Here is a 14,345-nt window from a genome sequence, read left to right on the forward strand (position 1 = left end):
GTTGGGATGGATTTTCTGCCCGAAGTAGAGGACTTTTCAAATATCTCTGGGTCTTGTTCACGAGTGAGGGGAGAATGGAGCAGGAGATGAACAGGTGGATCGGTAAAGAGTAAAGAGGCCATAGTACTGGACGGCAAAACTTTTGACTAACCAGTCAATCTTTGTTCTGACCCCCACCTGTGGTCATGAGCTCTCGGTAGTGACTGAAACAACGAGATTGTGGATGCAAGCACATCTGCAGGGCGTCTGGGCTCAGCGTCAGAGATAGGGTGAGTAGCTCTGACATCCGGAGGGAGCTTGGAATGGAGCTGCTGCTCATTTGCCTCGAAAGGAACCAGTTGAGGTGGTTCATGCATCTGGTCAGGATGCCTCCTGCATGCCTCCCAGTGGAGGTCTTCCAGGCACGTCCAACTGGAAGGAAGCCTCCGGGGTAGACACAGAACACACTGGAGAGATTATATATCTCATCTGGTCTGGGAACGCCTCGGGATACCCCAGGAGGAGCTGGAAAACGTTGCTTGGAAGACGGAAGTCTGGATTACTTTGCTTGCTACCTGCTGCTACCACGACCCAACCAGTGAAAACAGTGTTCCCAAATTCAGACGATGTAATGTTGCCAAGGTGAGTTTTGCTTTTGTTTTAGACACATAAATAAAAGTCAGAGCATCAGCTCATCCAGTTATAAGAATTTACTGACGATGCTATAACCTGCAAATGAGAACACATCTTTTCGAGCAGGCTTCCAAAGGAGCTGCCTGAGTAATTAGTTCCTCCTATCCTGTCCTCCCTGCTACAACCCCCCCTCTCATTAATCATTCCCACTGTGGCCTCCACATTATCTACCACAGACAACCCGAGTGACTGAATTGGAAATTCACCAAGGACTAATATTAGCAAATATCCAGTGTTTGGTGAAATGTATTTGGTCATCAGGGGTGGGATAATTACAGACACAGTTATTACTCATCACTGGGAGTCAGTTGTTCCTCTCCTCAGACGTCATTACAGCCTCACACAGTTTCACTTCTTTATTTCATGTTATTCCTTGTGTTATATTCCCTATGTTTCCTGGCACGCTGATAGCAGGAGGTTTGAGTTAAACTAAGAGGTTTTGGTTCAGTGGTCAGAGGTGATTTCAAACTGCAAAAAAATAAAGCTGCTGTTTTGAATCCTGATACTTTCCTTCATTTGATATTCATGGTTCAGTCCAGCCTGAAAATAAAGCTGCTGCTTCTTCTGCTGCTCTTGATTCCAGATATTTGGTGTTATTTGATATTCATAGAGCAGTGAAATAATATATCCTCACCTGAGTCTGAGGAGGGTGCAGTACACTAGTCAACAAACAGGAAGACTGAGGAACAGAGGAAATAAATAATATATACACCTGGTAAAAAAAACCCTTAAAGGTTCAAACTCAGGAGGAAGACACAAGGGACAAGAAGACAGTCTGTCCTTTACAGATGAAAGGTAGAACTGAAATATGACTTCTAAGGATGTTAACGAGTCAACACAGACAGGTTTAAGGGTTTATGGGTCATTTAAGATTAAAATTTGAGGAAAAACTGGGTGATGGTTTATTACTGTTTTTTTGAAAGTTCGCAGTAACAGCCATAGGAAAATCAGGGCTGCAGACTTTGTCAGTTACGGCCCAAAGCTGTGGAACACATGACATGTAGATATCAGAGAGGCAGGTCACTGACTTCTTAAAAGAAAGCTGAAAAATTATCTCTTCACTTTAGCCTTTAACTAACTCTGAAATTTTGCACTTTGATGTCTCATCACATCAAAAAAAAAAATAAATAAAAAAAAATCGCATTTTACTTTTTTACATATGGAAATGACGAAATGAGCAACACATTAAAATATTCAGGATTTGTCTGACTTTGCGATCAGTGTGCTGTCGACATTTCCAACATTTTATCTATGGCTCTCTCCTCCCTGGTATACATACAAAATGAGATTGACGGTGTTGAACACCATTATTTGGATTACCTGCAGTGGTGAAGACGAGCTGTGGTTTAATAGTGTATGTCCCTGCAGTTTCAATTTGTGCGTTAAAAAAAAAAATCCTGAGTAGAAATGCCCAAAATCACCAGAAAACATCTTGAAATATATAGATAGTTTTTTACGCTTTGCTGAGGAGGAAAAGTTGGTGTAGTGATAGAAAGTGCAATGGAAGCAGGTTTAGTGAATAAAGCATGTGACTTAAACGTGCAGATGTAGAGATGAAAACATCAGATGTGTGCGGAGCGATGAGGAGACTGTGACCCTCCACACATTAATACAAGACAGAAACAGAAATGTCGTATCACCAGCATGTTTTCTTGACTGGATCTCCTCTGATGACCTCATCTCGTAGTGTTCTCTTCTTCTACAGTGCTTTAATGTCCCCGAAAGAAAATTATTGGCACCAACTGTTTATCTTGATGAGCCAACTCCTAACATTTGCATAATGGCAGTGGATGGAAACGCCAGTTAATTTGCATTTTCTGTCGCCACTTTTTCTGACATTTAGTTAATATTTGCACGACCTGTAGATGGAAGCCTGTAGGGAAATGTCCCCGTACACAAAAAACAGATCCATAAAGAAATGAAAATGAAATGATGACAAGAAATTTTCCCAGTTTGGTGTGGAGGAACTTGACTTGGTCTGCCCAGAGTCAAGACCTCAGTCCCGTCCAACACCTTTGGGATGAAGTGGAGCAGAGACTGTGCACATGACCTGGTCACAAACATTACTGATGCTCCTGTGTCTGAATGGGAGGGAATCCCTGAAGCAGGTGGAGGCAGTTTGAGCAGCAGGCTAATGAACATGACTGTGAAATGATGCCTGGAGTTTTAGAGTGTCCACATACTTTTGGCCACATCGTGTATTGTACTATATTATGCGCTTGGACACCGTGCAGTCACGCTCTCCTGAACTGAGAACTAGAGCTCAAACGCCCCGGGGGATCATGAATCCTGTCGCCTGTCATCCCGATGTGCCCTCTCTGGCTCTCGCCGCTTGATCACATCTATCTTCTCATTAATATTCATGAGCGGTGGGCGGGGCCTTGGCGCGGGTGCAGCTGGCCGCCGCCGAATGACTCGATGTGAAACGTGGTGAATGCCAATAAAGAGATAAAGCAGTAATGCAGACCGGCTGTTCCATATTCATCAGCATTTTCTTCATGCGCAGAGAGCACCGGGGGGAACGGAGCGTCTCCAGTGATGAGGTAAAAGGTCATGGTGTCAGGGTGAAAGGTCAGAAGGTCAGCTCATCGTTTCCCGACAGGACTCTGAAAAGTAGCCATTTCAGTGTTCAGTGAAAATTGTACTGGTTGCTGTGGTAACAGATTAGCCACTTAGCCTTTATTGCAGAGCCAGCCGTGGTCTGGACATACAGTACAGTACATCATGTAGCCACAGATAGAAAGATCAATACATTTGCCAATACTTTTATTTCTCTTTGACCAATAAGTCAGCTGATATTTCCTGAATGTTATCAATAAACATGTCAGCAGGTATTTACTGTGTGGGATTTATTTCCAGTCACAAACTGTATATCTATCATAGATTAAACATGGTCCTTATCACTGCAGAACTTGTGTTTTTAAGTTTCCTTCAGTATCACAGTGATCCAGTGACAGTTCCGTGAACATCCATGGATTCACTGCAAACAGGAACTGCTCACAGCTAATTCAGCAACTTTTAATGAGGACAATTTGCCAAAATAACAAATATGGGGTAAAAACAAACAACAGGGCTCAAGTTGTAACCCACAGCTTAACTTACTGGATCCATGGCAACATTATGCTTCCTGTTCACACTCCAAAATACCCACAAATCATGGAAGCTGTATCCAAAACTTAGACCTAGACTTAAACTGGTTGTCAAGTTTACAGTAGTGCAGACAGTACTAAAGTGTCCTGGCTGTGGAGCGACACTTTCGTAGTCTAAACATGTCATGGACCTGTCTTTGTACTGGACATGCACAGATGAAACTTATCTAAAATCTGGAGAAGATGAGAGAAACAAGAATATCTTCCAGAACCGGGGGTCTGTGGCAGTTCTGTTTTCTGTACAAAGAGATCTGTGGCGGACTCACAGCGAGATCACGTTACAGAATTATTTGGAGAAGAAGAAAAATGAAACCGTGTGTGTTCTTCTGTTTGCTTCTCTATTCCCTCAGTTCAGCGCCGAAGTCCAATGCTGATTCAGGACAGACAAGATGTACAGTAGCTTTAGGACATAAGTCACGTTTTTCTTCTTGTCAACAAATCCCATGTGCAGACCCAGACCACCAATGTGTTAGTGTGTCTCTGTCTGTGGCTCTCAGCTCTGAGACCACTGGTTCCTCCTGAGGATGTAAATCTTTAAAAACACTTCACAAGTAAAGTCGAAGTAAACTACAGTGTGCATGTTCATGGTGATGAAGGAACAAGATAATGTCAATTCTGATAATTGATCTACTAAAGAGTCACTGTGTCCAGCGTGTCAGTATTCTTCTTTTCCATGTTTTATATCATAATAAAGAAAATATGTTTTGGTTCTTGTGTTGTGGAGAGTAAAGCTGCAGCAGAACTCAACCAGTCCTCCAAACCTGAACAATCATCCATCCATCCATCCATCCATCCATCCATAACCTGTACCGCTTATCCTTATAGGGTCAGGGGAGGGGGCTGGAGCCAATCCCAGCTGACATTGGGCGAGGGCAGAGTACACACTGGACAGGTTGCCATTCTACCACAGGATTGACATATAGAGACAAACAAACACTCACGCCCACCTTTACACCCACAGGCAATTTAGAGTCACCAATTAATGTGCAAGTCTTTGGACTGTGGGAGGAAGCCGGAGTAACCAGAGAGAGCCCGCGCAGTCACAGGGAGAACATGCAGACTCCGCAGCCTCCTCCCGACATGGACTTTGTTGCTCCTTATTTTACGTCACTGCACTTTTCCCTTTGCTCCCGTCATGATTACTACGACCACTAGATGTCGCCTCACAGCAAAACGTAACTATGGGTCATAATAACCTGCTGCACAGACGACATATGGGCTCGTTGTTGACAGGAGGACAGTCTTGTGGGACTCCATGCTCCATGATGTGTGTGTGGTCGACACGCACAGCTCCAGTGATTCCTTTAAGCCTCTAGCTGTTACTCTGAGCTTCTTTGTTACGTTATTGAGCTTTTGAAGTCATCTCAGCTGGACGACCGCTTCTCGGGAGAGTAGCCACAGAACTGAATCATCTCTATCTATAGACAGTCTGACTGTGGACTGATGAAGATCTAAAATCTTCTTCATCCTCCGTGTCTGAGATTGTTGTTGTGAGGACTGGTTCACGTCAGCTGATGTTTCTCTGAGTGTTGTTTTTAAGTCAAAGTGTCTCCAGGACTCCAGGTAGCTTCTGTTCATGTCATTAGTCGAGGGTTTCACACACTGTTTCCAGCTTCACTGTGAATGTTTTACAGATGTGTTCAATATGAATGAGAAGAACATGATTGTATTTGTTCATTATCGTGACTTAGATAAAGATCTGATCAGATTTTTAGGACAAATGCATAAATGGAGGGGATTTCTTCTTGCCTCTGTATTTATGAGCTGCTTTTAAAGAAGTACGTCTTCAGTAAGAACCAACGGGCTCAGAGCTGAGCGCCACAGACAAAGGAGAGAAGTCCGAAAGTAATGAGAGACGCGTTGTTAATCTGAGCCTGAAGAACAACACTCTGATCCTTTAAGTCCTCGCTCACTTTCTTTCAAAGGAATCGGCTCAAACTGAAGCAACATCTACCTGAGCTGAACACACCTACAGAATCCATGAGGTCAGGTATGAGACGGACACACTTACTGTGACTGAGCGTCTTCTCCTTCACGTGAAGACGAGGCGAACAGACGAAGAGTGAAGCAGAAATCAGTGATATTCTACAACTCTGCAGAATAACCTGAGCAGACACTGGCACTTCTCTCTTTCTCTTCCTCTTTGGCTCGTCCTCCCTCTCTTACTTCCTCGTGGACGCAGTTTCACACTCTCACATCTTCATTCTCTCTCTCAACCTCCCTCCTCCTCTTTCTCTTTTTCTCCATTCTCCTTTGTCTTTTCCCTCGTTCAGCCCGACATCGTCCCTCACTCCAGCTCTCTTCTCCTCTCTTTCCTACCTCATCCTCATGCTCCCTGCTGCCTTGCTTGTAGGCTCCTGTCTGCCGGCACCAAACCAACAACCTCCCCTCAGCTCAGGTTCCCGTTGGCCGTTGCCGTCGCGGCAGACACGGTAATAATCCCCGTGGCAACAGCTCTCTCCCCTCAACGACCGCACGCTCTCCCTGTTGTAACAACAGCTGAGCTGCTGCTGCTTGTCCTCCTCCCCACCTCTCTCACTCTCTCTCTTTATCACTTTCTCTCTCTCTACACCTCCTGTTCTGTTCCTCCCCGCTCTCCTCTGCTTCACTCCCTCTTTTGCTCTATCGCCTTTTCCCCATCTCTCTCTGGCTCTCTCTGGCTCGTTCTATCTCTCCCTCCCTCGCTCTCTCTCTCTGGCTTTGACTCTCTCTATTGTCTCTCCATCTCTTTATCACTCTGTCATCTCACTGTCTTCCTCTCCTCCTCTCTCTTCAGTTCACATGTGCGCAGAGACAGCTCCAAATTTTTCTCCTTCAGTTGTTGACTTTTGGACAGAAGCTGATTAACTTCCTGTCTGCACTTGTTTAACAGAAGGGAAGAAGAACAAATTATATCAGGGGTCGAGGGTCAGTTGATTTGAAGTCAAGGTTGCAGTGAGGTGGACTGTATTGGAAATGACTGAAGGCGATTTATAGATCAGTGTTCAGGGGTTAAAGGTCATGTCAAAGCTGATGTGCACTGTGTTAAAATAGTGTAACCACACAGCGACAGAGATACGACCTGATCCTGCACATCCAGTCTCATTCAGATCCCACACAGCAGCATATAGTGAAAATGTGATATCAATGGATTATCTATAATCTAATTTTTATTTTTATTGTATTTTCAATAGTGAAGTATACATCAGAACCTATACTGTAGTTATATATAGAGGGAACCGTTGACCCTGAGTCCATCGTAATAATCCCACACAGATATGTAATATATGACATAAATGTCAATATGTGAAATTGTTCCAATTTCTAAAAGGTTTCATATATAATTTGTTTTTACATATGTGCTTTTATTTTATATGCAGCCAACATGTATTTTCTGTATGGAAATTCAAAATATGTATATATATATGTCAGTTCGTTTAAGCTTGTATTAGAATGCAGATGTAAATGTTCCATCAGGACGTGAGGTCTGACAGAGCTAAAGCTTATTTAGTTTTACTCATTAGGCAAAATAAATGCTGTTGCCTTAGAAAATATCATTTGCAGCCATTTGTGAATGAGATGTGTATCATTGATTATTATTAGATGTTACAAGGTTATATTTATTGTGACTTGAATATATATTATCTTCTGTTACCTACAGTACATTTATGAGAATTTATGTAGTCACTGAAGTTTTTATAAAAAAAAAATAAAAAATTGGGGTTTTTGAACTGATCAAAAACATGTTACATTTTTCTTTTCAACTGGGGCTTCCTGTGGCTCACCTGGTAGAGAGGCACTGACCCTCCCCTCTGATTGGCTGACTTTCTGAGTGATCCACTAAAAATATAGGCGATTTCAGGTAAACACTCAGAGAAACCAAATCCTGCAAGGTTGGATGGTGGGTCCAGGTGAACCTAGACCTGCTTTATAATCTAAAAAGACATGGACTTCTACCTTTATACTATACTACTGTACTGGGACCGCTGAGTGAACCCATCAGGGTCAGTAAAATGCAGTGTCACCATGATTTCGTGAGTATGGATTAACTTTTTTTTTGCTTTGCAGATGAGCTGATCCACAGCCACAGAATATGCACTGTATCTGAACATCTGAGTATTTGAGGTGTGATGAAGTTGTGTGAAACACAGAAGCTCTCATGTTCTCCTGAGATGTCTGTGATACCAAACATCAGCAGGCTGGGAGTGGAGGAGAGATACATCTACATCTACATCTGATACTCATGCTCATTTCCTCCTCATCAATAAAGCAGCGTCAAAGTGACGAGAGCCATCTTCACATGCACGCTGCAGATGAATCATTCAGATCTGGACACTGTGTGACCGTCCAGGTCAGCAGCTCAGTGTCGTCCACATCATATCATCACCTCATTTAAATCAAACCCAATCATTTCTGCTGTGTAACGGCCACAGCTGGGAGTCGAAATGAGTTCATTGATTTAAAATGGAAACAAAAGCCAAACTCATCAATCAGAGTCAGAGTCATCAGCCTCCGTTATTCATCAAGACAGTTGGCGGCAATTTTCTAATCCTGCTTATTTCAATATTAAACAGTATCAGCTAATGAAAGTAAGGTTTGAACAGCTGCAGAGTTCAAGATGAAGGTGTTGGACTGATCGTTTAGTCTTTCTTCAGCATCAACTATCAGTCACTTCATGTTTCCTTGCAACAATCAGCTTTAAACTATGGCAAATCGGCAAAAAAAAAGACGTGTTTTGTTCCTGAACCCAGTCCAAGTACTTTTGTGCTTTAACTTGATCAGACCTGAATCACAGCACAGTGTCAGTCTGGAGCATCAGATAAGAAAACATCCATATAGGCTGTTTTTAAATTTCTGACAGTGGAAGAAAATCTCATCATGTGACCGAGGCTGAAATGACACACACATATAGAGTATACAGTCACCGTATTGGCATTTATATACAGCATCTATTGTGAGCTCCATTTTTGAATTAAAGGATAATTGCAGTATTTGTCAAACTGATGTATTTCCTATAAATGTGTCCATTGTGGCTCTGTGGGTTGTACTAATCCGTTGTGGAGATACAAGGAAACCAGGACGAGCCTCCTCCAGCTTTTACATGATTCATTTCAATGGCCATTACTGCTGACATATATAGATCTATATGCTGCTTATATATTTGTTTTCCACCAAAATATCTGATATGAAACTGTTTTCTGGTTCTGTTCAGACTCTGGCAGCTCTTGGTTCAGGTCAGAGAAAGATTCTAGTCTGGTTCAATACAGTAAAAGTTCAGACACAATCTGTTTATTTACATTGAACCTAAACCTCCATCTTTCACTGACCTGAACCAAAGAGCTTTTGTTGTCTAAACCACAGACGGGACTCTGGATGTGAACCTGGTCTCTGGTGTCACAGTCACAGTCACAGTTTTACGTCCAACATCCGGCCCGACAACCTCCTTGTGAAACCGCTGCCATTAATAAATATGCAGCTTTATTCATTCTCAAGGTCCCATATTGTATGAAGGTAGATGTCTATGTGTTCTTTGATTATAAAGCCAGTCTAGGGTTTATATTAATACTGTTAAAGTTTCAAGGCGAACAGAATCTCTCTTCTGATTGGTTCACTGACCTGTTGTTACTAGAGCTCCAGAGAGAAGCCTGAAAGAGGAGATGTAAAACTACACTGAGATGGTTTCTAGTTCTTAAATCTTTTTATGGATCAACACTTCAAATAAAACAGAGGAAAATTGTAAAATATGGACCTTTAAAGAAAAAACACATTAAACTTCTCACTAAACATGTTTGCTGTTTAGTTGTTTAGAAGCAGGTTTGTCTGCACAAGAAGCTGGAGGAGAGGTCAAGTGTATTATCAGAATATTAGAATTCATCCTCTGGGAATTGTGAATATCAATAACAGTAGTTAGTGACTGAGATCAGAGTCCTTTGTGGGACAAAAACATTTTTCCAAACTGGTCCAGTTCCAAAATGAAAACCGGTCCTGGTAAAAGGAGCCACAGATCAAACGGTAAACAGAAATACTGTTGAAAGGCAGGTAGTGTTTGAACAGAGTTTACTGCTGCTTTAATGAGCTGCTCTGAAAAACTGAAAACCACACGTTTCTGCCAGTTTTCAGCTAATGACTAAAAAAAAACAAAAAAACAGGAAGAACAAACTAGGAATACTGGGGAATATCCCTTTAAGAGACACTCTGCCCATCTGCTGTATGCTCTCACACACACACACACACACACACACACACACACACACACACACACACACACACACACACACACACACACACACACACACACACACACACTGCACTTCTAACATGAATAGAACATGAAGACAGAAGCATCATCTATATACACGACCTCATTTACACACTTTTACACACCAATTCCTCTCCCTCTCTCTCACATCCATCCACCTCTTCCATATTTACCCTCCACCACAGGCTCCACCCACTGCCTCATTTACACATCTACTCATCTTTTTAACGCTCCCTCCCTCCCTCCCTCCCTCCATACACCTCCCCATCTGTATCGTCAGCTCTCCAAGCATCACCCTTCACCTCATTTACACATCACTTTACATCTTTCATGTCCCATCCATCCATTCATCCATCCATCCATTCATCCATCCATCCATCGAACACTATAAATATATATATAACCACCCTCCAGGCTCCACATGAGCAGCTTTACTAATGAAATGAACCAAACAAGAAAACAAGAGGATAGAAACAAAAGAACATGTCTCCATTGTCCACCTGAGAGGAAAGAAAATGAGGCTTGTGTCAAAACGTAAAATGAAAACAGATGTGCAGCAGTAAGGAAACAAAGTTCTGACTAATGCGGATATGATGTTTAAATAAAATATTTGGCAAGTGGTAAAAATGTTCATACTGAATCTGTATCAGTAAGATGTCCACTGATCAAGTATTTAATTTGTTTTTCCTCATAATTTTTGATTTAGAAATGTTATATCCACTGTGCTGTCGCCACAATATAACTGGGAAAACTATTTTGTTATATATAGATGTAATTTCTGGGAGACAGAGTCGAGGCATCCGGCTCTAAGACAGTTGGACTGTTCTCCACTTTGCTCCAGAGGAAATATCTACTGTCTGATTTCCATGAAATTTGCTTTGAATATTCATCATCCCCAGAGGATGAACCCCACAGCTGCACCGTCAGGACTAAAAATCCCAATTGTGCACAGTGAAAGTCGAGCAGGAGACGACCATGAAAAGCACTGAGGTCATTTCTGCTCCTCAGAGAAAGAATCAAACAGAGAGCTTACATTAGCTAACATAAGCTAACGTTAGCTTCACAACTCTGAAGCCTGAAAGTCCCGATTCACAGGTTTATAGGTTTATTAACTTAAAAGAGCTGGGAAGAGACGAACACGGTTCACTCTCTGCAGCAATCAGCTGGAACATTTAAAGAATGTGTCCATCGTTTCATTGGAGGATTTTGTTTTTTTCTGTGTGACTGAGGTGCACACACCCAGGAAAATAAAACGTTCAAAAAAGTTAGCAAAGAAGCTGGTGGAAATTTTGACAAGCAACAATCACGGTCGCCTGTTGCAATCGTCATTTCTGCTCAGTGCACAACAGCAGTGTCTGATCTGGGACAACAATACCCTGTCCAAATTCTCGCACTACGTCAGTGAGTACTGACTGAAGTATCCAAGTTGAGAGACAGCGGTACAGACAGGAGACAAGGTACGGTGGCTGTGATGTGCCAATCCAGAGAGTGAATCAAATAAAGCTGCTGTATCACAGACAGAGGTCTGAGGTAAAATAAAATGTCACAGAGAGAAAAAAAAAGACAGAAAGAAATGAGCAAAAAGCAAAGTGAGGTGAGAAAGACAGAAAAGAGCATTTTGTTAAAAAAGGAGGAAGAGGAGGATAGAAGAGCAGAGAGCAGCAGATGTGAAGAGAGAGAAGTAAGGGAGACAAGTTTGAGATGAGTTATCTGACTAATGAACTCCTCTTATCTCTCAGCTGTGAGGACGACAGGCAGAGACTCACTGACAGATTGATAGACAGGCTTTTGTCCTCGGGTGAGAAGCTGCTTCCACGTCTCAAAAACTGTAACTAGTGAAATAAAACGCCAGTGAAACGACTCTCACAGCTGAGGGTCTAAACACCATGTTTCTGCTGTTTACTACTAACGACAAAAACTACACAACCAGTGATCTGCTGCTCAGAGAAAGGATGAGGAGACCTTCATCATCGTCTCAGTGCATCAAGCAGGACCTCATCAGCCAGAGTGACTGTGTGTGTGTGTGTGTGTGTGTGTGTGTGTGTGTGTGTGGGTGTGTGGGTGTGTGTGTGTGTGTGTGTGGGGGGGGTGTTGGCAGCCTGCCAGAATATAATTACTATCTCCATTAGAAAGCTGTGATCATGTTTAACACTCACCTCTGACACACACAAACACAAACACACACTATGAAGACTTTGATCATTGTGAGTTTTTCACAGGTGTGTGTGTGTGTGTGTGTGTGTGTGTGTGTGTCAGAGCCCAGCCCTGACCTTTGACCCTGATATTCCCACGACAGACCCCTACCTCTGATCTTACAATCTTATTTTAACTACAACTATGTTAACACTACAACTATTTTTACATTTCTTATGTATGTATCTTCTTTTGACATTTATTTTGAATAGTTTTTCTGCATGTGTTTGTTGCTTGTTTTATTTTTGATTTGAAAGTTCAGTCTCTGCCCCGCCTCTGTGTCCCTGCCTGCAGGCTGGTCTCTTGTCCTGCAGACGGACTGTAACTCCACTGTCTTGGACTGCAGCTGGTGACGGTGGTTCTTCTTCTGGCCAGGTGGAGAACTGGTTCATGTGAAACTAAACCAAACTCAGCGAGGCTGCAGAGCAGAACGAGGACTTCTGATACATTTTAATTTTAACAGCATTTTAAAACTGAAATGAGCTCCATCCAGACGAGCATCTTAGCTCTGTATCATGTTGTATTAACCACTGGTAGTCCAGGCTGATGAGACCCAATCAGGGAGCTACCCTGGGGGTCTACGTCATAGTTTCCAAATTGCTCAGTTTCTGTCCATCCAGACTAAAACGCTACGCTGGAGTTTTCAAACTAAAACAGTGTCAGTGGTGATTTAGGGGCTTGAAGACCCCGGGGTTGTGTGGACGGCAGAAGTAAACGTAGCAGTGATGTGTTTTCAAACTAAAACACAGTAGTGTAGATGTGGCCTAAGATGGTTTTGGGATGTGAGGCCCTGGAAAAGAAGGAACGATGGAGAACTTGCCTGACTCTCATTTCTCGACTGCCCCCTATTTTAGATTTTTTTTTTTAACAGTGTTGTTCTGTTGCAGAAGAGGTGGTGGAGACCAAAGCACAGCTAAAAGAGAGTGAGCACCACTCTGATGGGAGGATCCTGTGTCTCTGTGTCTGCTGGATAGTGAGCAGCTAACTAACTACTTCATAGTGTGATAATCTGTTATCATGTTCTCTCTGTCAGATCTAGACACTGTTTCCTGATGCTTTGTCTTTTTTTAACGAGTGCAGCCACTTTAGAAATTCATTTGTTGTGCAGTGAAGAGCAGAGAAAAATCTGTTTCGCTGCTCTGTATTCTCCACAGTTACTGCTGCACTGATTTGGCTGGTCGAGTCCTCGCTCTGTGTGTGTGTGTGTGTGTGTGTGTGTGTCTGTGTCTGTGTGAGCGTGTGTGTGCGCGAGAGCTCCTTTCAGACAAACAACAAAAGAGCTTTCAGATTCAAATCCAGTCCTACAACACAGATGATGGAGAGAGTTCAGAAAAAGGGACACAGGAGAGAGGGAGAAAGTCCGACTGGCTAAAAGAACATCTCCCTCTCGACTCTTTTCAAGTGACGTTGTCATGGCAACCGTGCACGATGCTGATTATTATCGACTAATGGAGGCGAAAGAGCAGCTACAGATATGCAGATGGCGACTATCTATCTATCTATCTATCTATCTATCTATCTATCTATCTATCTATCTATCTATAATGACACAGTTATAAAAACAACAGAGCAAAGATCTGAATTCTATATTGATTATTCCAATGATCAGTGTTTAGGGTTCAGCTGTAGAGACAGTGGTGATTCAGTAAAGGTCAGAGAGTTCACCAAAATCAGTAGGGTTCACCCTCTGGGGAATACGACTATACAAAGAAAAATTCACAAAAATCTGGAGAGTAGATTGTGAGATATGTGAGTTTTCCCAACAGCAATGTGTAAAAGATTAACTCCTGCATATATTTACCGTATTCCCTCAGGTGTGGTCTATCAGTATAAATCCACTCTCCATAAAACTTATCAGTATTTACCAGTTCACTGTCACAGTCATGTGCTGTAGTAAACTTCAGATCATTTGTGACGCTGCTGATGACCCTAACAACACAATGTCAGCTCACACTCGATACATGGTCTTCATCAGCAGATGAAACTATTTACTCTTTCTATTGTTCCATTATTTCAACTACGTCCACACTACTACGTTTTAGTTTTAAAACTCATCACTATTGCTACGTTTACTCCTGCTGTCCACATGACAA

General features: G+C 42.4%; 1 protein-coding gene across 7 annotated transcripts in view; it reads right to left on the reverse strand.

Annotated features, from left to right (window-relative positions):
• Nucleotides 1-14,345, reverse strand: part of LOC111237650 (extracellular sulfatase Sulf-2-like) — a 68,812-nt gene that overhangs the window by 25,499 nt on the left and 28,968 nt on the right. Inside the window, exon 1 of one of the 7 annotated variants that reach the window (XM_022766817.1) lies at nt 5,833-5,893. The exons of the other annotated variants lie outside the window; for them this stretch is intronic. The gene's annotated coding sequence lies outside the window, so the exon portion shown is untranslated. Of the gene's footprint in view, nt 1-5,832; nt 5,894-14,345 lie in introns of those variants that run through there. 7 annotated transcript variants of the gene reach the window in all.

The sequence above is a fragment of the Seriola dumerili genome, unplaced genomic scaffold (genome assembly GCF_002260705.1).
Source record: "Seriola dumerili isolate Sdu_G_001 unplaced genomic scaffold, Sdu_1.0 BDQW01001051.1, whole genome shotgun sequence".
NCBI lineage: Eukaryota > Metazoa > Chordata > Actinopteri > Carangiformes > Carangidae > Seriola > Seriola dumerili.